We start from the raw sequence: 24,081 nt of genomic DNA, 5'->3' as shown, positions 1-24,081 counted from the left end.
TAATTATTAACCCTTTTCTAACACAGTGTAACACGGTGTAAGATCAAAGACTGCTCATAGCGCAATGTCCAATCAGTCAATGCATCAATCTAGAATAATCTACTTAGCTGTAAAACGACATCGCTGAATAATGTTAAAGGAGTCTGAGCTGAACATTTAGAAGTAAAAAGTCCTTGAAGTGCTCACTTATTGCAGGTTTTGTACAACAAAATGGCTTACCATTGGTGTCTGCCTCCGCTTAACAGAGGTGTCCGAGGTTTGTTTTACAGTAAATGCGGGAAGAAAATTTAGGGACTCAAGCTGGTGTCCACAATGACTTGATAGAGGGTGTCCACTTAATATGGGGTCCGCTTAATGCAGGTTTCACTGTAGCGCACGCGTACAAAAAAGACGGGGCTGCTCATCGGAAATTTTGAAAAGAACCCCTAAGAGTTACCAAGATCCTGTTTTGTGGGCGTGGCTTGAAATTCTTTTCTCTCCTAGGAGGTACCAATTCTCACATAACACATTATCTCTTGTCATATTTTTTTCGGCTCAATACCCTGAAAGATACCACAAAAGTTCCCGCTGTGGACCGCTTGAGGCTTAACACCCTGAGAGGTACGACGAGCACCCCCGTGTTTTTTACATGGCAGTCCCCCCCCCCCCCCCCCTGGTGAAACACTCGCCTGTCGGCTCGTGTTCCGCACCATTTCTCGTCTCCCAAACTACCACTCGCGTTTCTATTAAACAATTAAATTATGATCATGAGCTGGAGATTTCTATCGCGTGGTAGTTGACTAGGGCTGCGCCATCGTCAACTGTCGCGCGATAGAAATCGAGAGCAAATAATCTAATTGTTTAAGTATAAATCTACTAGTTGTTCAAAACTTAATCTAAATCCTCGTCACAGACACTTCGAAAACGCCAAGAAGCGGCCGTCATTTTTGTTAACAAGCGCACACTACGCTACTCCTTATCTATCACAGGATAGGGAGTAGCGTAGCCAGTCAGAGAACGGCATTCGTGATGGAACGCTAGTAGACTTATACTAAAACTCGATAGAAACACGGTACATGTAATCTATTTTTTAAATGTTATGTTCTTGTTTGCGAAGTTTCTCTCGGTTAGTGACAAATTAAAGGTATAATAAAAAAGAGCGTATGACTCCACTGGTGAGAAAAAGGAACGTCTGACATCGTAATTAAGCGGTGTAATAAAAATAGTTTTACTGCAACACTCTATGGTACACCTGACAGTTATTTAACATTTATATTCGCTGACTTCTTCTATGGTGCAGCCTTCATTACAGCATTCCTCCACTGCATCATCCAGTGATCTTCGCTTTAACATATGACTGGACGTAGACTTAAGAAAACTACTGGCTTTTTGAGCCGACATCGTTTCTCCTGAAGATCAAAAGAGAGTTGATTAAATAAAATAAAACAATGTGTTTGGCTTTTATGGCTGAGAGGCGCGGGGGCCTAATGCTGTTACAAAAACGGTCGTATTCAGGTGAACAATACTGAATCAAATTAAGCTTATGTGGAATTTCTTTTTAAAAATATTCCGGGGAAATTTAGGTGTGCCAAGATCTTGAACTAGTAGCTTGTCGTTTCCATGGTTATTATGTTTCGTAGGGAGGCTTTTCTGTCCAAATTGAAAGTTTTTTCTTTCCTCAGGTTAGTTTTAGGTTTTAATACTTCATTATATAAATTTTGAGTTCCTTCGACAGCTTTTACGAATTCATTTCACGTTCTTAAGATATTTTCGACTTAAACAATGAATATTAGCTATTCTTTGACAGTCGGAGACTTTTAAGAAACATTTTGTTGTTTGGTTTAAAATAAAATAAACAGCCTTGATAAACATTGCACATCAACGTATTTTTACTAAACTTGACGTTTCGTACGCTGAAAATACATTTTCAAAAGTGACCGTTACAATTTTTTTGAACTATTTATATCGTAGTATTAGAGGTCCAGAATCTAAAAAAGGATAATATAATTGTTCAAAAAATTGTAACGGTCAGTTTTTAAAAAGGTAGTTTGTATAGCATACGAAACGTCAAATTTAGGAAAAATACGTTGGTGTACAATGTTCATCATCGCTGTTTGAGTTATCTTTCAATCAAATTACGATGGCCTGAAAATAAGGGTTTACATTTGCGATATGGTGCCATAAATAACACATGACCATCGCTATGATAAACAATGCGGGTGCTTCATACTGTGCATAGCAAAAATAATTTTGGTCATAAGGAAGGTACAAAGGACGTATCAAAAACCAGGGGAAAATGTCTCAATATGTCTCAATATGTTTGATGTTTCAAAGCTCTGATTTTACGGAAATTATTTCAAAATTAATTCCAATCAAATAACATTTTTCGTGCCATATTTGCTTAGTCTTGCTGCGCTTTGATTGGCCGAAGAGAGCCAAGTGATCCAGAAGAACGAAATCTAGGGCCAATGCCATTAGATGATACCGATTCTAAAGGTGGGTCCAGGCTCCTTGCTCATCGATCCCAGTTGAGTCAGATAACCAGTCTAACAAGCTCCCATCAGAATAGGACGAAAACAGATATTAATTTTGTGTCGCTAGATTTCTTACCAAGTGCTCACTTGTGCGCATGTACTCCACATCGATGCCCACAGCATTGTTCCCATATTACTCTAAAGCTACCGCCGCAGAGATGACGAATTTTACCCACTTTCTGTTCACAACACACCTGCCACGTGATCGCAGAAAGCAATACCAAGAGGTACAACGGGAATGTAAATAGTCTCATCTGTAAATTAATAAATTAATTTAGCAGTTAGCACAGGAGCCTTGCATAAAATAGTTTGTTTTGAGTGTGCCACGTCGGATGTCTTCTCTAATGCCTGTAACAACTCGTAACACAAACTTAATTTACATGGGCAGACAGAAGTTAACATTTTGAGCCTATACTTCATCCATCGAAGCCTGAAATTTTCACAAAAAGTGGCAAATGAATTAACTTTATACTTCATTTTATATTTTATTTCTAGTGTCAGCTTATATTGTAAGCAAGTTGTATTCTCAGTTGTTAGCCTTTTTATATTAGCATACAAAAGCAAATTTTTATTTTGGATTTGCTTCTTATTTATTATTACACATGACTTTCTCTGGAGTGTTTCTCGAGAGATTGCAGTCAAATTTATGTGGGGCATGCACAAAAAACAACTTTAAAAAAAAAATCTTCTGGCTTTTTAAATAAATCTTCTGGCGTCAAAAGAGGAGACGCCTCCAAGCTGTCCAGAAATCAAACTCCCTCAAGGCCGGTTTTGACCGGTACATGAATCACTGTTTGATTGACAGAGTTAAAAGACAGTGCAAATCTATCTCAACTCTGTCTATCTTCTCTCTCAGAGAAAAACCGCAACAAAAAATGCTATTCTCGGCTCTAAAACGTCGGTTTTGCAGCCAGTTCATGAAAGTGTCATGGAGTGTGACCCGGGTGAAAATACCAGCATGACATACATTAGCATCCCGCAGAATATCATAAGTTTGAATGCAACACAACATAGTAAAGTAAGTCAAAACGTCCCCATTATTTTGATCATCGATATTTCGCGCGTGAGCCCATCGTCCTAGCGAAGGAAGTTAAAGGATTTTAGATTTGAGTACGAGTACCATCAGTTTAATAATATATAGATTTAGCCAGGCCTAAAACCGAAGCTCCTGGGCCGGGTTGTTGAAAGCCCGATTAAGCTAACCCAGGATAAGTTAGAATTCTGATTTGAGTTTTGTAACTTTGCGGTGAGATTTTCTGTTTATATTGTTTTGCCTCCTGTTTTGAGTTTTAATAATCTCTAAATTGGCAAAATATAAGCAGTGAAAAACATTTGTATACAAGAAAAAATTATACTTTGGTTAACTTTTAATCCTGGGTTAGCGTTAAACGGCTTCCGAACAACCCGGCCCTGATAACAGCAAGTTGACCTGACATGCGTCCGCGATCTAATCGAAAACCAGTAGTAGGTCAGCGGTCAACTTCGAAAAAACGCGTGACCTCGATGAACTCTAATTTTGGGTGATGGACAAAACACTGACCCCCAGTCCATGGACTACCCTAATGGACTACCCTAAAATGGATTACCCCTAAAAAACACTATTTAAGATGAGTGGTATGTTAAGAAGCTGCGATAAAACAAACTTTTTGTTCAAGGAGGTCCACGAATCGCAAATCTACAAAGAGCTGAGAAATCTCAAAAGGAAAAGAGCTACTGGCTTAGGTAACTTTCCACCTGGCTTGCTGAAAGATGCTGCTTCAGTAATAGCAAAGCCGCTGACCTACATTATCAATTTATCACTTAGATCTGGAACTGTTCCGGCTGAATGGAAAGAAGCCAAAGTATTACCACTCTTTAAGTCTGGCTCCTCAACTGAGATAGGCAATTACAGACCAATATCACTTCTTCCCATCCTATCAAAGATCTTAGAGAAAGTGGTGTATAGTCACCTGGTGTCCTATCTAGAAAGTAATAACCTCCTTCCTGATAATCAATTTGGTTTTCGTTCTAAACGCTCTACTGAACTGGCTGTTACATACTTCACAGACATAATAAGGAAAGAAGCTGATAATGGCAAGGTATCGGGAGCAGTTTTTATTGATCTGTCTAAAGCTTTTGATACCATTAGTCATTCAGGCCTACTAAACAAACTGCCCTTTTATGGGATTTGTGACAATGAGCTGAAGTGGTTCACAGATTACCTGTTTTTACGAAAGCAGACTGTGCAATACAACGGTGTTCTTTCAGAGCCCAATCCCGGTTTTACTGGGGTTCCACAAGGAAGCATTCTTGGGCCGCTGCTGTTCAATATATATTTTGCTGATGTTCACAAACCTCTTCAATCATCCAGAATCATCACGTATGCCGACGACACGGTAATCTTTACTTCTTCAAGCAATTTTGATGTTATCGAAAGGAATCTAAATGATGACATCAACAATCTGGCAACTTGGTTTCGCAAGGATGAACTGATCATAAATCTCAAAAAAGGGAAGTCAGAGGCGATGATCTTCGGAACTGCACAAAGGTTGAGTCGTCTCCAAGGTAAACAGCTCAATCTGACGGTAAATGGATTACATACAAACAGCACAACAACCTACAAGTACTTGGGTGTCCATTTAGATCCTACATTGAGTTTTGAAACCCATTTCGACAAAACCTACAGGAAAGCGGCCGGGAGAGACACTCTACTGCGGAAAATTCGTTCTTCCATTACTTGTGCAGCTGCAGAAAGCATTTACAGGGCTATGATTATGCCTGTTTTTACCTATTGTAGTCTAATCACACTAAGCTATTCAAATACGCGCAGGCAACTAATTCGCAACCTCGAACATCGTGGACTAAGCTGCATTTCCTCACTGACTGCAAAACAAGACTGTCATTCGTATTCCATCAGTTGACAATTATTTGAAAAGAAAAGTCTGTCTGTATGTTTTTGATTGTCTAATTGGAAATGTATGTACGCCTTTTAAGAACTATTTTACAAGGGCAAGTCACAATGTCAACACAAGAAATAGATTTTCCTCGATCGAACTGCCGAAAATGAACTTGGAGTTTGGCCGTCGGAGTTTTTCGTTTTTAGGGGCTTCAATTTTTAACAGTTTACCGGCGGACATAAGAACTCTGAACTCTAGGCTTTTATTTAGGCAAAAGGCCAACGAACGTTTTTACTTGTAACTTTTAATCGTGAGTTTTTATATGTTTTCCAATGTACGTAGTTTTGCCTTTTTAACTTTTTACCTTTTTTAAATTTTTAAATTTTTAAATCTTACAGGAACCCTTTGATAACAGTACTTTATAGTACTGATGGGTTAATCCTGTCTAAAGATTCGTTTATTATTATATTATTATTATCATTATTATTATTATATACTTAGACTGCACGGAGGATGCTTTTCTTTTCGTTCCGCATCGCCTTCAGCCGCCATTTTGAATAACTATACTGAATAAAACAACCGCTGAACAGAAAACGCGTAGATTCAAGCCACTCGAAGTGTCAGCAGCACATGCCAGCATGGACAGCTCAGGTAACACCTTCAATAACAAAATCTGTTTCCATCTTATAACTTGAGTAGCCTGCAGTACAGGCGGATTAGCGGGCTCTAGCGCGATACATGAGCGCGCGCAAAGCGCGAGGCGAGAAAAATCTCGCCTCGCACTTCGCGCTCGTGTATCACGCTAGAGCCCGCTAATCCGCCTGTACTGCAGGCTATAACTTGAGTTACAACTGGACGTTGTTGATTGTACGTATATTTGAATTAATCCTCAGATGAAGACTTTGATGAGTTTTGTAAATCACATGGGAGCAAGATATTTGATTTGATATGAGTCTACGCTTTTTGTGTGCAGCGGTTATTCAGTATATTTATTCAAAATGGCGACTGAAGGCGATGCAGAACGAAAAGAAAAGCATCCTCCGTGCAGTGTAAGTATATAATCGCAGCTTCTTAACATGCCACTCTTCTGAAATAGTATTTTTAAGGGGTAGTCCATTTTAGGGTAGTCCATTTGGTTAGTCCATTAGGGTAGTCCATGGACTGGGGGTCAGTGTTTTGTCCATCACCCTAATTTTGAGCTCCCGATGTGGTCACGCGAAACTGGTCACCGGATACCTTGTTTTGACAGTTGTCAATTGCCCATAACATGGATGCCCAATATCAAAGAGGGCCGCTATAAACCAAGGCAGCATTTCTCTGTAACCTATAGAGTGTGTGCATTGTCATGCAATAAAAAATAAAATCAAAAACTATTCAGTGGATAAAGTCAAGAAATTGTGATATTATAGACAATAAATAAAGAAGACAAATGTAAAACTTCAAGGTAAAAAGCTGTTTAAATTGAGTCTTAACTTTATCGATCTGTTTGATCATCATCAGAGTGAAATAATATGCATACGCTCAGTGTTCAGAAAGGGGTGTCTGGAAACCCCGAATAGCGAATAGCGAATAGTCGCGAATAGCGAACAGCGAATAATCCCGAATAGCGAAAGCGAATAGTACGAATAGTGCGAATAGTGGCGAATAGTGGCAAATAGTGGCAAATAGTAACAAATAGGGTACCCAGTATCTCGCAGTTAACCTCGTAGCACCTTAGGATGGGATTTTTCCTCTAGAAAGCACAGACGCAAATCAGGACAAAAGGTGTTTCTAAACGTAATTTCTTCTGTTTTAACCGCTGCAAAAGCGTAAATACGTCTTTATTAGGATACCCTTGTGTTTTCTGTTTTCTGTTTTCTTAATGTCGGCGATGGACAGCCTACCAGCCTGAGTCCGGAGAAGAAAAGGTAATAAATTCACTGAAACTCTGTTGCTTATTTGGATAATTAATTAACGCTGGATATTAGATCTAAAGCGGTGACTATTGGCGACTATTCATCACTATTCACCACTTTTCGCGACTGTTCGCCACTATTCGCACTATTCGAGACTATTCGCACTATTCACGACTATTCGCTATTCGCTATTCGGGTTTTCCAGACACCCGGAGTATGGCCGCCATCTTGTGAGAACGAGCAATACCGCTAGCCATGAGAATCATAAGAAAATCAATTCATGGGTCTCTTTTTCTTTCTTGTATGAGTATGTGTTCCACTTGGCGGGCCTTCGGGCCTCCGGAGCTCCTCGCTACCAGTTCACAAGCTCCACATTATCACGTCACATACCCATCTCATCCCATGAGCTACCCTCTCTACCTAAAACCGACATGAAGAGCAAGGGCTCTGGAAACGTCACTGGTTTTATTTCGAAAGTCCTATTCGTACTCAATCTCGAACTCGTAGTCCAATCTAAAGGTCCCTAGGCCAAATTTGGGTAATGGTAAATACCTAGTCTTACGCTTTTGAGGAGACGCGGTTGGCTCATGGTTAGTGCGCTCGTCTCCGGATCGAGCGAGCCGTCCGGGTTTGAGCCCGGGCCGGGGTCACTGTGTTGTGTTCTTGTGCAAGAAACTTTACTCTCACGGTGCCTCTCTCCACCCGGGCGTATAAATGGGTACCGGCGAACTTAATGCCGGGGTAACCCTGCGATGGCATGGACTAGCATTCCATCCAGGGCGGAGTAGAAATACTCCAAGTCGCTTCATCATACGCGCGGAAACCGGGATAAGCTGGGACCTGATGGGCTATTTGGCTTGTATGCAGACTTAACCTTACACTCTTGAGTACACGTTCAGGCTTGTTGGGTCTCGCCATGGATGTTTGTCTAGACTGTATCTTGCCAATATACGAATCATTGTTCATCCAAACTCGCCTGATATTCCGTCAAAGCGAACCAAAAAGTCATGATCAGTTATTTATGTATTACCCTTATCAACGTCAAGTTGGTAATCGACGACCGAAATGTCTCATTTGCCCACCAACACAGCAAACCAGTTTTTATAGAAACTAACCACTTTCTCGATTACGCACTGCCAAACGCGAGAGAAAAAATGGCTCTACGAAAAATTAAGATAATTAGATCTTTGTGTCTGTGGTTGTCCAAACGCAGATATTAATTTTGAGCCTTGGTAGTCTTCCTGGAGAGTTCAAACACTAATATAATGAAAAAACTATTCTCTCTCTTTTTTTTTTCCTTGGATAAAAATGCGAGAATAAATCAAAAGATTTGTATCTATATTTCAACGATGGGCGGTACGACTGACGTTTAAACTGATAAGCAGATTTATATTAGCTACTGTTTTCTTTAAAGTCAGAGACTTAATGGGTTCCCCTTATGACGCGAAATAATTAAATTCCGTGTCAACCAGTTTTATATCAATATTCTAACGTTTCATCAACGAACTGAAGACCTAATGGTCGCCATCGAGGAGTAACAAACAGGAGAAAAAGCCATTAATAGTGTAATTAGAGCGGTTTTCTATTGAGTGTCGAAAGTAATTGGTTTTGCATTGCTACGCTATGCGATTGGCTTAAATTACTCGCGCCATTTATTCATCCAACCAGAAGTAAAACCAAAACCAATCATGACTGGCTCGCACTCATATTCCCGCGCTTTGCGTCAGCTACATGGCCTGTGACTGGTTAGAGTGATTACTTTGCTTTTGGTTTTACGACACTCATTAGACCTTTTTAGCTGGGGTGGTTTGTTGCCCCATTTCAGACCATGTGATGATTAGAATTCTTGCTTTCAATTTTGAAATAGTCGCGTGTATATAAATGAATAATTTTTCGATGGATATGTAAACATCCTTTAAATAGAGAATATGGCGTGGTCTGTAATGGATAAACAAACCGCTCAAGCTAAAAGGGTCTAGTGAAAACGGCTCTAAAGTAAGACAATGTTTCGATTAAAGAGCTCTCGCGAAACAACGGCTAATTTTTGTCATTTCAGGACTTCATTAGCAAATAGTCATGAAAAACGAATTTTATCACCGGAATTCCATTTTTAATGTTAGACCTTAAACGAAGCACCACGAAGGGAGATGGCTGTGAATCTATCCAACTAGAAACCCCTTCATAAACTCGACACTTTTTTCAGTCGAGCAGTGCTACGCAAATTCTAGAAAACGAAGTAAGAAGAAGCTGAAGAAAAAAATCTGCAAACCGCTCAAAAAAGATGGAGTATTAAACTACAAAAGATTATGTAGATTTTTAGTCTGGCAGATGATGACAAATTCCGTGGAATGGGGAACCTGATATTATAGATCACACCTTCATATTTATAGAAGGTCTGTTCACAATACTTTTCCCGCAGCCACGAGGCAATCCGACAATTCAATAAAACGAAAAACGTTTATATTAAGCCGACATCTGATAAAGCAACATTTGGCTAACACGTATTCAAGTTGAAAGACATATATAAAATTCAATTACACAAGTTTATTTAAACGATATTTCATTCCTGCACCACTAAGCTACATATTAATAAAGCAGTTCACCAACGTAGTTGCTTCGTAGCTCAACTCAGGATAATTAAAATTCTCTTGAATAGTCATGTCGATAATATTTAGCTCATTCGCGAAACGAACGTATTTAAGTATTTCTAACGTATTTCTAAATTCTTATACAACAGATGACCTCTCTTACCATGAGATAGGCATAACCAGTAACTTTTATGATGTCTAGGCGGTTAAGACGAAAAAATGGAGTCAGGACTTAAGGAACTAAAACCCAAGAAACATGCATCCCAAGAAATTTGGACAACCTTCACCAACTCGTAACCATAAAACTAAACGTATCTAAAAAGAGACTTCACTCCTTAAATCGTTTTATGGTTTACTTGTCTTGGATTGGGATTTGTGAAGCGACGAAGTCTCCGCCTGAAATAACACACCCATTGAATTCCAGACTGCGATTCTTAGAAATAATTGTCAAGATTTCCCTTCCTTAGTGCTCGTGGTACTTACACTTCTCGGAGCGTCAGAGCTAAAAATGTGGGTATTTTGGAACTGGCTGATTTATGAAATCACTTATATAGTAAATGCACTTACTTTGGCTTGCTCTGTGTAGCTCTGGCCGGTCTGTTGGTGATTGTTATCTCACAAAAGCTTGATATAACTGAAAACAGGTAAGGAACAAAATTCAACGAAATATAGTCTTGCCTTCGTTGAATGACAGAGTACCTTGTCTTTTAAAGGGAAGAAAAGTAAACAAAGCACATCCGAACATGACACTCAGCCATCCGTCACACTGCAAAATCGATTTTCTTTGCGGATGTTTTTGAGGTCAGTTTAAAATCGTACGTTTTAATATCGAGGTTATAGGTTGGTGTGTGATACAGAGCTCTCGCCGCGAATTAATGGAACTGGCAAAATAAGGAATTGGAACGGCCAAGGAAGTGCAAAGTAAGCACGTACAAATGAAGCTTAGGAACTCGGTTCTTTTTGAAGAAATACACGAAAAATAGCGTCTATTTCGCGTTATGCTACCGCCTGGTGCTGAAGCCTTCCAGTTCAAAGATAGAAATACTACTTCTCTTTACTGATCGCTACACAAAGCCATAAAGGTTAGTTCTGAGATTCTGGCGGCACATCAAGACAGTAACTCCTAGTACAGTTGATAACTAACTCAATTCTCACTACCTGTTTGCTTGAAAATTTACAAACATCGTATAGAGAAATAGTATACTGATCAAGTAGTTTTAAGTGATATTGAAAAGGCAGGTGCCGGAGAAAGCAAATACCATGTCAGATTGTGATCATCACATCATGAGAGCAAAACAAACAGTAAAGCTTTTAATCAAAGCTGCCTTCACAGTTGTTAAGACTTGAATAGTGGCTTATAGAAATATAGTTCAAACAAATTGATGGCAAATTTGCCTTGGCCGTGAAGTCGCCATCGCAAAAAAATAATGCGTCTCTGTTACTTGAAACAATAAATCGCACAATAGATATCTAATTCCGTCGGTGGTTTTAACATTGAGGTACGAAAAGTGTCTCACAGGATACTTGATAACGTTGGAATAGACGCTTTTTAACCCAGCGACAATCCGTGATGGTCCAAAATCCAAATGGCTATAGCTACTTGCATCTCAAAGAAAATAGGACAGGTTTACAAACATTGTTAAATCACACTAATTCTAAAAAGGAAAAAGTACTCCAAATGACATTTCAAGTCAAAAATAAAAACAATAAATTTGACAATGTCAAAGCTATGAATGTTAATAATAAGAAACCTTTAAGTTGACAATGTACGATTTAAAATAAATAACATGTGATTTGATTTTGTGAGTTTATAGAAAGTACCTTAAATACTTAAAAACACACTGTCGGCTGAGACGCTATTTTAAAAATTGCTTTTAGTTCATTGTTCCAAAAGTCGAACATTGCAAGGTTTGTCAACGATCTATCAATACCAAGATATTTATCAAGATAATCATGACGGATTTCTTTGTTTTCCAAACGCATCTTTCTACAGTTAGTTTTACCCTCAAGAGTGCCTGCCTGTAAAAATCAGACAAATTCTTAATTTCGCGGCAAGGGTCGAAAATTCGATTTCGCTCATATTCTTATGGTAGATAGGCTAGGGCATGACAAAAACTACTGGATGGTTTTTTTGGCAAAATATCCTTTTATTTCAAAGAAATATGCAAATTACCAAATTCCGTTAAAACCGTCATTTGACGCACCATTTTATTAAGCAAGTTTGATAGCCTCGCAAGCAAAACCACATCATTCTTCCATCTTTAAAACACTCAAATATTTTTGTGCAATGTTTAAATGTGTACTGGGTTGATTTTAGGGAATGTTGCGTTGTCTTTTTGGGTGCAAAATAATTAAATTTCGAAGACATGTATTTCATTCACTTAAAAGTACTTCGTGAATAAAATTAATTTTCACCATGTGCGAAACCTTCAAATGGATCAAGCTTCTGGTGGTTGAATCGCAGAAGGATGGTCTACAGACTCCTGCAAAAATTTCTTTGGGCAAATGATTGTGAGCGACGCGAGAGCTTTTCAAAGTACGTCAAAAATGCAAATATTTGACCATCCGTCGTCAAATTTCAATTTACGGGTTAGACGTATATTTTAGCATGTGCCACACGACTTGACCTATAATAAGTTGAAATAGACACAGAGCTGATAATTTCGAAATATTCTAACCTTATTTGTTGTAAAAGGCAGGTCCAAAGCCGATTTGACGAGTTTCTAGTGGATCTCTCACCATTCGTCGCACATAAAGCAGAAGTTTGCTTTTGTTTACACAAGGTTAACGTCCGATGTACATCGCCTACTGTCAACCTATTATTGGTCGAATACTATGAATCTGCATCTAAGTCTAAGACGGCTGAGTCATTTGCTTTACGCTTCGCCAAAATATTGGGTTTGATCGATTGCTGACCATTGCTGATAAGCGTGTCGGCGCAGCACAATCTTACAGCCGTTATTTGTTCGTCACGCAATGCTGTCACGGCATACGCTGCACATTTTGATCTATTTTGTATAGAGTACTCTCAGGATAAGTGAAACAATTTAATCATTGTTCATCTGTTTGTTCATATATATAATAATATGTGTATATTTATAAAATCGTGTTCTATAGTGTATGTGGCGTCGGTCCAAATCACGTTTGTTGTACGTTCTGACGTTTCAGACAACAGCTGATAAAGCTAGTGCCTGTACTCACTAGAATTTTAAGAAAATCGCCATAAGCAAATTATTCTTGGTTTTCACCAGTCATGTGATCAAAACTAAAAATCGTAACCATTCAATAAATAAATTCAAGAATCTAGGATATGATAGATGATTGCTATATAAACAACCTCGCCAAGAATGAGGTTTCTGCTGTTGTTCATTCGCCCGTTATTCGCAGAAGCGTGTCATCCAAATTTATAGAGCTTTGTATGGAGACGCCATGTTTGTGCCCTTCGGAGGGGCACAAACATGGCGACCGTAAAATAACAAAAACATCCGTCCTTGAGTTTTGCTATTGAAACGAACATTTTTACTCTAGTGCTCCGACACATTGAAATAAATGCTTCTTCTAGTGCAAGCACCGTTTATTTAACAAAAACTAAAGCGATAACTCGTCTTTTGACCTACGCGACAGTCTTTTCTGGCCGCCATTTTCATGTCACGCAACGCAAAAGCTTGGAGTGCTCTGTTACAAAAAGAAGAACTCTGTCGAGCTAAAACATTGCCAAACGTCACGTTCCTACAGGGCCTTTTATCTGATGAAACTAAAACCTCAGAAGGAAGGATAATTTCTAATTTTGGAATATGACTACGTCACATGAAAACCAAGAATAGATCAATGAAGCAAGAACTAGCTGAAATAAAAATAGGAAATCACAACGTGTCTAATTCGTGAGAAAAACAGACTAAATTTAATTAGTAGTTACGTGAGTAAATAGCCCTGGCCATGCCATTTTATTTGGCGTATTTTGTTTGCTTAGTGGTGAGGCATTGGTATGTAACAGAAAAAAGTGGACTGTTGTCAATACCGCCCAAAATTATCGTCAGCAAAATATTGTAAATAAAACACCTATTGACCGGTTACCTCCGCGGCCACCATTTGGTCATTCCGATAAGGGTTTCATTATTGTCTCTACCCCTATTAAGCGGCCACCCTAAAATTTAAGAACTTTGTTTTGGAAAGGGCGATGGCGGATAAGAGTCTGAAATTGAAGGTGCATGACAAGTGATAATTCAAACACACGTCTATCATGATTGTCTTGAATTGACTCCATGTTCGCCAAGAAATTTATAGCCCGAAAGTGAAAAATTAAACATTCAAGGTACACCAACCTCTATTTAAGCGGCTAGCTCCATTAAGCGGTCACCACCCATTTCCCCGAGGGTAGCCCACTGTATTACATGGAAACCAAAAATAATTGCATGGCGCGAAAAGACCTAGGTTTGAGTTGAGCGTTGCAGTATTACGCAGGGCATGTAGGTAGCGGTGGTCGGGTAAAAGATAACAACAGGGGCAATGGTAAATTATTCATTCTTTTCATTTCTTAATTCAATCTCTTCCTACTCAACACGATTGTGTGCTCCCAGTGATTCAAAGCCTTACGGAGCCTTACGCATTAGGATAGAAATTGTCCTACCCCTACCCCCTAAAATGGAATCACAGCATTGCGTGACGAACAAGGAACCGCTGCAAGCAAGGATTCAAGCCATCAAACCATGATGATCAAACGTAATGTTTTGGTGTAGCGCAAAGCAAGCAACTATCTACAATTGACTTAGTCGTTTTTGACTTAGATGCAGCGGTGATCATATGTGTCGAAAGAAGGTCACAGATTCATGGTATTCGACCGTTAAATAAGTTGACAGTTGGCGATGTACATCGGACGTTATGTAAACAAAAGCAAACTTCTAGTTTACGTGCGACGAATAGTGAGAGAAACACGTCAAATCGGCTTTGGACCTGCCTTTTACAGTAAATGAGGTTAGAATATTTCGAAATTATCAGCTCTGTGTCTATTTCAACTTAACAGACGTCAAGTCATGTGGCGCATGCTAAAATATACGTCTAACCCGTAAATTGAAATTTGATGACGGATGGTCAAATATTTGCATTTTTGACGTACTTTGAAAAGCTCTCGCGTCGCTCACAATCATTTGCCCAAAAAAATTTTTTGCAGGAGTCTGTAGACCATCCTTCTGCGATTCAACCACCAGAAGCTTGATCCATTTGAAGGTTTCGCACATGGTGAAAATTAATTTTATTCACGAAGTACTTTTAAGTGAATGAAATACATGTCTTCGAAATTTAATTATTTTGCACCCAAAAAGACAACGCAACATTCCCTAAAATCAACCCAGTACACATTTAAACATTGCACAAAAATATTTGAGTGTTTCAAAGACGGAAGAATGATGTGGTTTTGCATGCGAGGCTCTCAAACTTGTGTAAAAAAAATGGTGCGTTAAATGACGATTTTAACGGAATTTGGTAATTTGCATATTTCTTTGAAATAAAAGGATATTTTGCCAAGAAAACTATCCAGTAGTTTTTGTCATGCCCTAGCCTATCTACCATGAAAATATGAGGGAAATCGAATTTTCGACCCTTGCCGAGTTATTTTCCATTTTTATGGACAGGGACTCTTAATAACCGGTTGATTATAAAGATAGCGATCAAGCCGAGGTTTGAAACCGCACATAATTCAGTAGAATCTGCTAAAAGAGGGTGGTAAAGGGTATTTTCGTGACCCGTAATCGGCCCTTTTTATTTCCAGTGAAATGCGAAATAGCCATTTTTTTCCTCGTGAATCGTGATTTCCATAGTCGCCGTGAACCGTGATTTCCCAAAACGATCTCTTTTATTTTCCGTGAAGCGTGAAATGCCAATGTTGTATTTTTCGTGAATTGTGAAAGGGCTGCTTTATTTTCCGTGAAACGTGATCTATACCCCCCCTTTACCACCCTCCTAAAACGCTTCCGAATATCGGCAAGGATGGAAAGGAATCGAAATAATTGCAACACTCCCGCAACACGGCATCACTCAACCACACGCACTAATATCAACACACGTTGATCGGATCATGGAAAGTTTGAAGATAAACCGGATAATAATACACATAAAAAAATTACTCGAGTCTGATTGGCTAAGAGCAGTGCAGTTCAAGTGTAACACCAGTGCAAAAAGTGTAACATCAATGCAAAATGTGTAACACCAGTGCAAATTACACATCGAAATTCTGGATTATGATTGACTGAAAGACAATAGGAACTTTTCTAAGAAAATGATATCACGTAACATGATGACGAAAATTTTGTGCTGAAACTTTGAAAAAAGTTTTCTCAAATGAGAAAAAAAGGCTTCAAGAAAGTTCTTCCGGCACTTCCTCCGCGCGAATTTTTTCATGTTTATATTATTAATAAATAATCATACGGTTTTTCTCTTTCAATTTGGAGTTCATTTGCACTTGTGAGAACTCGAAACCGTATGATTACCTATACTTAGCGTATTCTGATTCCCGCTACTCCGCCCCTAACGTGATAACGAGTTAGTAAATTTGGAACCCCGGCGGACTCATCTTACAGTCGAGCTTTGTGCCAGGTCATACAGTATACAGTCTAACCTCCGGTTGCGACCACCTCTCGTAAGCGACCACCTCTCCTCAGCGACCAGTTTTCCAAAATACCAAACGTTTCCCAGTTAAATCACTATATTTGGAACCCCTTGTAAGCGACCACCTCTCGTAAGCGACCGCGATCACTCTTAGAGCTAAAAGTTTAAAATTCTGTTCTAATTTTAACCTCCCTTTAGCGACCACTTGACAGATAATAAAGAGTAAATTGGATAATAAGGGCTTGTACCATCATCGCATTCCTGGGAAGTACAAGAGACGGAAATTTCTCAGTGGGAAGTACCGGATTTTTTCTCAAAATTGACTTTTCGCATGAATAAAAACATTTAAAATATGGGGAAAGTCTTTGCAGTTAACATGTGCTAAGGAGGCAAAATTTTGACCCAATATGGTCTAAGCTCTCGACCAGGCTTGGAATTTCGGGTGGTCGCTTACGAGAGGTTTGACTGAAGTCAAATTTATTTACTCATCAGCGTGATTACAGTTGGACACGACAAATATATTTGTCCAGTTCAACCTGGTGGAATGGTTAGTTTTGGAGGCAATAATCTAATGTTTTGATCTCGCTTCTTTGCATGGTGACCTCGGGCAGAGGGCAAAGCCAAAGACCGACGAAAGTCCCGGTTAAGGCACGTGGGGAACAAGGAAAGTTTAGCAATGCAATTAACTAAGAAACACCTTACAAAAGAACTGCTTTGGTAGAAACGAAAGAAAAGAACGTTAAAATTGAAGCAAAATCCTCCTCCCTTTGTTACAGACTCATCAATCTTCCGCCAGTTACTTTGACTTTATAAATTTTAACCCCACATGATATACCTCCTTACTTCCTTCGTCATTCAAACTAGATAACGACACAGCTGCATGGTTATTCAAATATCCAGCATAATATAACGTTTGCTTGTTCCCATTACTTCCGGTTAGGTCTTAACCTTTTTATCTTCTTTTCATAGCAAGCAAATTCCTACCCTCTCTCTTCACCCACTCTCCCTAATTAAGCCCCCTTTAAAAAATTCTTTAATTGCAACCAAAATGCTTTATGTCCAACTAAACGTTATCAAAATTGCAACTATGCACTCAAAACCTAAATGAAACGTCTAAATGCGAAACACCAATTTGGGAAATTTGTGGCATTTTTTAACTTCTCTTTGCCATTTTAGCGACAAACGTTTCTCATCTCTCTTGTTTATTCAGGTTACAACCCATACACACTTGTTGAGGCAGGTAGAGCTTGCAAACAAGGGATAGTTAGTTACATTTCTCTACAGTGAAGATCTAGGTGTCAGTTCGCTTTCAGGAACATTTTTCACTTGAACAACAGAAAACAGAAGACGACCAAGACTTCGAAGTGACCCAGGAAACTGGACGTTTAGTTTCGTACTGAAGGTAGATAACACGTCTTAGTTAATCGGAGAAACATGGCTAAAAATTATTTGGTAATACCAAGAAATCACTAAATTGACAATCTTGTGTTTAAACCCCTTTTGGTCGGAGGCTTTTAGAATGTTAAACTGAGTGAGTAGATCTCACTTTTCAATAAGCTTCCTGGTTGCATAACGTAAGCATATTTTTTTCCGCACATATACCAAAACTCTTAAATCCCAGCACTCCTCATTTAGAATGAAAAATCAAAGGAATCGGCTAATTTTTGCTGCCCACTGAAACGGGAGAGTCAAACGTTCAATCAACACACAAGGATATAGGCTCGTGCCAATAAAACCAAAAATCGGTCAAGATAAGTTATCAACATGCGTGATATATCTCGGCAGTCCACCGCAGATAACGCAACGAAATTAAAAATAAATACAAGCTTTACAGAGTACATGAAACAAGAAATATGTGATAGAAACCGACGTTTCGGTGCATCTTGCGCCATTATCAAGGTTACATAATGCAGGTTATGTTGGGTACACAAAGGGCCACCTTCACACACGAGTTGAGGGACACCGTCAAAAGGCGTCATCTATTTACAAACATTATTCCAAAGAACATAACAGTGCTGTTCCGACCAATTTCTTAGCACGCTTAAGTGTAATCAAGAAATTCACGGACAAATTTGACTGCCTTGTTAATGAAATGCTTTGTATTCAAGATCTTAACCCAGCACTGAATGTACAGTCTGATTCTCTTCGTGCTAAAGTATTCATGTAATTAGCTTGGCACTCTCTTATGCAAATTCGCTTCAACTTAGCCTCATCACAAACCGCTATTTATCTTTAATTATGTAACCTTGATAATGGCGCAAGATGCCCCGAAACGTCGGTTTCCAATACTAATAGTTCTTGTTTCATGTGTTTCGAAATCGTTTCTTTACAGAGTAAGGGACGTAATTCAGTAACAATGCAGATCACAAGGTGAAAACAAACCAAAGCAGCTTAAGCTGGTTGCGTTGTGACGGTTGTAGAGGAAGTGGTGGAAGACGAGATAATAACGAGGAAATTTCACGTTTAATTTGGGGCGTGGTCGATACCCTGCTGATGAGGGATAGGGCGAAAAGAAAAGGCCGCAGGAGGACCTGAGAGAGTCTGTTTCAAACACTTCAGCTATTATTGCATGCCCGTGTAAACATGCCAAATACTAACCTTGGAGCAGAAATATCAAACTGATGTACGCTTATGGTGAGAACGGTACGAGACTGTGGGCCAGTCTGAACGAGATGTGATGAAAACAACACCAAAGTGTGGTGATGTTAACTCGATCGAACTGCGCTTTAAATGCGATGAAACGTAATTAACCTGCGCCGGATTTAGCCGGCGATGACACGTGTACCATCGTTAACTGCTTCCTCCTGTTAATCATCGAGAAGTGTAGAAACCTTTAAAATATTGATTACTAAGAAGTGCGAGGTGAAATCTTCAAGAAAAGTACAAATTATGATTTTGGCAACACGGAAAACACTGTTATTTACAATAGGTGTCTATTAACAAAAGCCACAAGCAATGCAACAACATGGTATTATGGTAAAAAGAAAAAAAAGAAGAACTCTCTGACTATAGCAACAAAGGATTGGAGGTTATTTTAAGCCTACCACTTGATGTCACCGCTGGAGGCCATGTATTTAGGTCAGTTACGGTGTTAACTTTAAAGCACAACTTTTGAAAGACGCCAAGCTTAAAGTTGTAACCAAGAATTAATTAACGCGTCGCTCACTTAACAAGGAGCTGCAATTAAAAACGGGATGGAGGAGATTAATGAAAAGAGTGTGATCTTTTATTTGTCGTAGAAACTTTTCAGTGGCCTTGAACCAGAGGTGTTACTATGAATCGGTAGCATTGCTAAATCATGCCTCGCTGAGAATGAAATTAATATCCAACTAAAAATACTAATTCTTATTACTAACTCTGAATTATTTCTTTGGAGCAGTTCTGAGAATTTGAAGGAACATCAAGTTGGTAGGCCTAGCTGATTATTTCAGGTCTTTTCTCTCGTCACCTGTGTGTTTAACTGAATGAGTTGATTTCGTAAACAGAGAATACATGGACCGGACCGGACAACGCACGCCAATTAACGGATTAAGGTGAGAACTTCACTACAAAACAACTTTACGTTCAAACAAGTTTCGAGTTCACTTATTGGGTTAACGGCTCCTGAAGCCTGAACTATTCAGAATTTCTTCTTGAATTACGTTTACATTAACATTAACAGCCAATAACGACTTTTAATTTTGAAACAAGTGAAGTAGGTATCTCGAGAAAATTACTCGCGGCTTGTGATGAAAATGAAAAAAAAAAAACTCTAAATACACAAGAAAACCGCAGGTTACACGAGTCTCGATGAGCGATTATGGGACAATGAGCGTGGCAGTAATTGCTGTGTACCTGAAACGTGTTGGAAAGTAAGAACAGGTCATAATCACGAATAAACAACTGGTTAGGTGGGCGAAATTATCCATAATTCTTTTAAAACAATTGTTAGCCTTAACACTGAAGACAATATAAGTCATTCTGGAATTCCTATAAATATAATCTTGAACAAAAACCATTGAAAAAGGGTTAAGAATACAGGAAGTAAATTTGACGAGGTTTTAAAGGCCGTTTCTTTTTCTCCTGCGATGCTAAGAGACGGCGTCCCTACACGTGCGATTACACGGTCATCAACGCGTACTTATACTGAAAGAGCAGCATTTTATAATGAAAGCTAAATAACTAGTCAGCGAGACCACGTAATTCTTCAGGCAACTGTTAATTTGACACTGAAAACAATATCATTCATTGTTTCAGAACGCAAGCTGCTAGAATAGAGATTTCAATATGATTGTTGGTCGGAAGACCCGTCGAGCACCTGTGTACGCACACTACGCACACTACCACGAGCCGAGCAACATACAAGGGGGAGAATCAGATGAACTTAGGTGTTTTTCACATAATCAACTTAATGATGTCTCAAAGGTCATCACTGATATTTGCCTTTAGAATTTGTGTGTTGCTTGGCTAAAACAGGTCCCTACTTCACTCTTCTGTTCCAATGTCAAGGTATCAAATTAACGCAAACGCATGGCTAAAAGCACCATTAACTGCAAATTACTTCGCCCTGTTAATATCGGTTATCACAGGTGACCCACGCTTTCTATATCTGCACTGAGTCAAAAGAAGAAATAGGCTGATAGGCTCCGATCTTATCGATCAATATGCCTTCTTTCCTTTAGTTTTAAGCAGCCTGAAGGGAGTCAACAGGCTCTCTTATCGGTGTCTTTATGATTAGTCAAAGATAAACTTAAGGGTTGCAGCACGAATGATTGGAGAGAACACGCAATCCGTAATGATTCAGAAAAATTTCTCGCTAAAAATTGGGCCGATCCTAGTTCCACTGTAAACTAAGCGGTGAAATGGAGAAAAAAACTCCTCTTTCACTTATACAGTAATTCATGGCCTCATGAGTCGAGGGGCCTGTTTCTCGAAAGCCCCGGAAACTTTTCGGGCCTGCAAAGCCATTTTTAGTTCATCTGTATCTAAAACAGAAACGTGTATACGCCTGAAACTTCTTGTCTGAAGGGAACTTCTGGTCGTCTTAAGAATATTCAAATAAAACAGCTATGTAATCATAAGGTTTGAGATTTTGCTACGGCTTTCCGCGAAAACTATTCGGGATCTTCCAGAAACGGGCCCCTGAAGGCGTAACCCGCATTTGATGGCTTCTAAAACAATGCAAGAACGATAGGAGCTGCGATAGGTCTGCGTAGTGACTGTCGACACATGTATATGGTCAAGTCTGTGTGAAGGTGCAACTAATCAGCCTTACCTGAAAAGGAGCTCGAGACTACAACAATGCCGGTAAAATCAATTCATCCGGGAGGAGTTTCGTGGTTGTTGACTAACAACGTTACCTTCTCGCGCGAGTCAGAGTTTAGGACTTGATGAGTTGAACGGATCGGAAATGAGAGTAAGTCTGAAAACCTGACAGGTGAATGATATTTGTAGTGTGGACTTTTGATTGGCTGTTAGCTGTTAGCCACCAGGCGAATTAAAAAACGGTCGAAAAATATCTGAGACTGTTAAAATCATCGTTCATTGGCGTCTCTGTGAGCTGTTTAAAAATAAAAAATGTTGCAGAATGTTTGACTGGAATCTTGGATAGCTAGTTCTCACACCGCAGTGAAAATGTTTCATAAACCAAACAAACAAGGTCCGTCTTCAGTTAACAGGGCCTTGATCCATAACAAAAAGCTGGAACCCGAATGAAGCTTCTAGTCGATAAGTTTTACAACATCTCACTTGACTTCCGCCTTCTAGCTCCTTGTCCACCATCCCCCAAATCCCAGGTGTACAGTAGTTATGTTATAGTTCTCATTTACCTTTTATTCTGTTCAATTCTACCACAAATGGCCCTTTTCCTGTTTTCGTAAATTGATAAAAATTATAACCCGGTGCCCACTGTATGATAAATCAGTAGAAAGGTATTTATCAAAACTGAACAAGGTTATAGCTATCAAATGGGACGTAAAAAGATACAAAGGTACTAAATATATAAAACCATGCTACTTCCAGTGTTGCAATCGATGATAGACATCTTTAAGGTCTTTGAAATCTTTTTTTTTTCTGTTATGAATCTCGGTGGCTTCTGTCCACCTTCCTCAGAACTGCAATGTTAAAGGTGTCGCAAGTTATATTCCTCCGACTATATACCGTAAAGCATGTCCCATACACTGGACCTCAGCGTCAGGCTCAATTCAGGTAGAATTCTCATCACATAGTGGCGCGAGGTTGTAGCCTCATGTTCCACTGACAGGAGCGAAAAAAATGAGTGAGTGAGTGATTGGTGCTAGGTACAATTTAATACTTCCATTTAGATCTTTTCAAGACCATTTTAGTGCCACAAACACAGTGATTGGCATAATGCACCATACGGTACACTCTGAAGGTATCGGCAAAAATGTTTCGATTTTGAAACAGATTCAGTTAAATTGTAGGAAAAGTATGAGTACGGTAATGGGGATTTGGATGCAAAATTTCTTTAAGGTGAAAGAGTTATGCAGCCAGACATCGACCTCGGCTAGTTGAGAAGGCGGAAAATGATGTCCACTAAGGTTTGTAAACACTTACCATTTGATAGCATTTTCCCCTTTTAAGACAATCAATGATATTCATGGAAGTAAATCGATTTTTTTTTTAAGTAAAGCTCGAAACATAAGCTCAGTTTTTTTACTAATTGCCGAACATTTTTTTTTTCAGTTCTGAGAATGTGGCAAAAAAAACAAGTCAGTATTTTTCTAGCTGATAATTTTATATATTCTTATCACTAGCCAGCTTGAAAATGTATTGATACAGTAATGCGAAAATACATCTAGATCACTCTTAGGATTCTGAGGGGTTCTAAGCAGGTGGGGAAAAAGCAAATAATGATATTTGAGCCACATTGTGCTATTAAGAAAATTCTAATTTTGCTGTGCAAGTAGTTTTTTCCTTTAGTTAAACAACACATTTCCCTTCAGGTTTTCAAAATGATCACCAACTTTGCATGAACTGTGTTACACGTTAATAACTATCAAACTAGAAAATCGAGGAAACACAAGCTGTTTTTGCCGCAATAAGTTCACTATATGTCCATATCATTAATTTTTTCTGGATGCATCTTGTTAATTGACAGCTGAAAAATAGAAAGTCTTCCTTTTACACTTTACGACTGCATAAAATATTAAGTGAGTTCTATTGACACAAGCGCCAACGTAAAGAGACTAAAGGGCAAATGACCAATATATCACCAGGGCAGGTAAAAGGGAAAAAAACGCCATTAAACGAAAAAAAAACGTAAAAGCGTGGGCGAAAAAGACAACCGACACTCACCCACAAACAACTAATGCAAATTACACCGAGCATATGGCAAAATGGAATAAGTTAGGAACGTAACCATTTTTGTTTTCGTTTTGCGCAGATCTTGTTGTTATCAATCAAACAAAGATGGAAAACTCTCGAGGTACCCTCGCAAGACCGATATTTGAACACAATGACAATCATTGACACACTTTGCGACGCAGGTAAACGTCAATAACGACTGGTGGTCGTGTTATGTAAATTGTCAAAATGAAGCCTTTATTGAAGCAAACCGCCCAACTGGTCCTTAAGACTTTTTTTATGGCCTCAGTTATTAAAGAAGTGG

At 39.0% G+C, this 24,081-nt stretch overlaps 1 pseudogene across 1 annotated transcript; it reads right to left on the bottom strand.

The window, feature by feature from the left end:
• Positions 1 to 1,183: 1,183 nt before the first annotated feature.
• LOC110066469 (insulin-like peptide 01) lies at positions 1,184 to 10,915 on the bottom strand (annotated as a pseudogene). The gene is made up of 3 exons (XR_016209043.1): positions 10,440 to 10,915; positions 2,590 to 2,767; positions 1,184 to 1,388 (listed from the first exon to the last, which is right to left on the bottom strand). The product of XR_016209043.1 is annotated as an insulin-like peptide 01 (transcript).
• Positions 10,916 to 24,081: the final 13,166 nt, after the last annotated feature.

This window comes from Orbicella faveolata, unplaced genomic scaffold (assembly GCF_042242905.1).
Source record: "Orbicella faveolata isolate gen_17 unplaced genomic scaffold, um_ofav_v1 contig_1, whole genome shotgun sequence".
Classification (NCBI taxonomy): Eukaryota; Metazoa; Cnidaria; class Anthozoa; order Scleractinia; family Merulinidae; genus Orbicella; species Orbicella faveolata.
The sequence above is the reverse complement of the archived record's forward strand: the minus strand, read 5'-3'. Positions and strand labels throughout refer to the sequence as shown.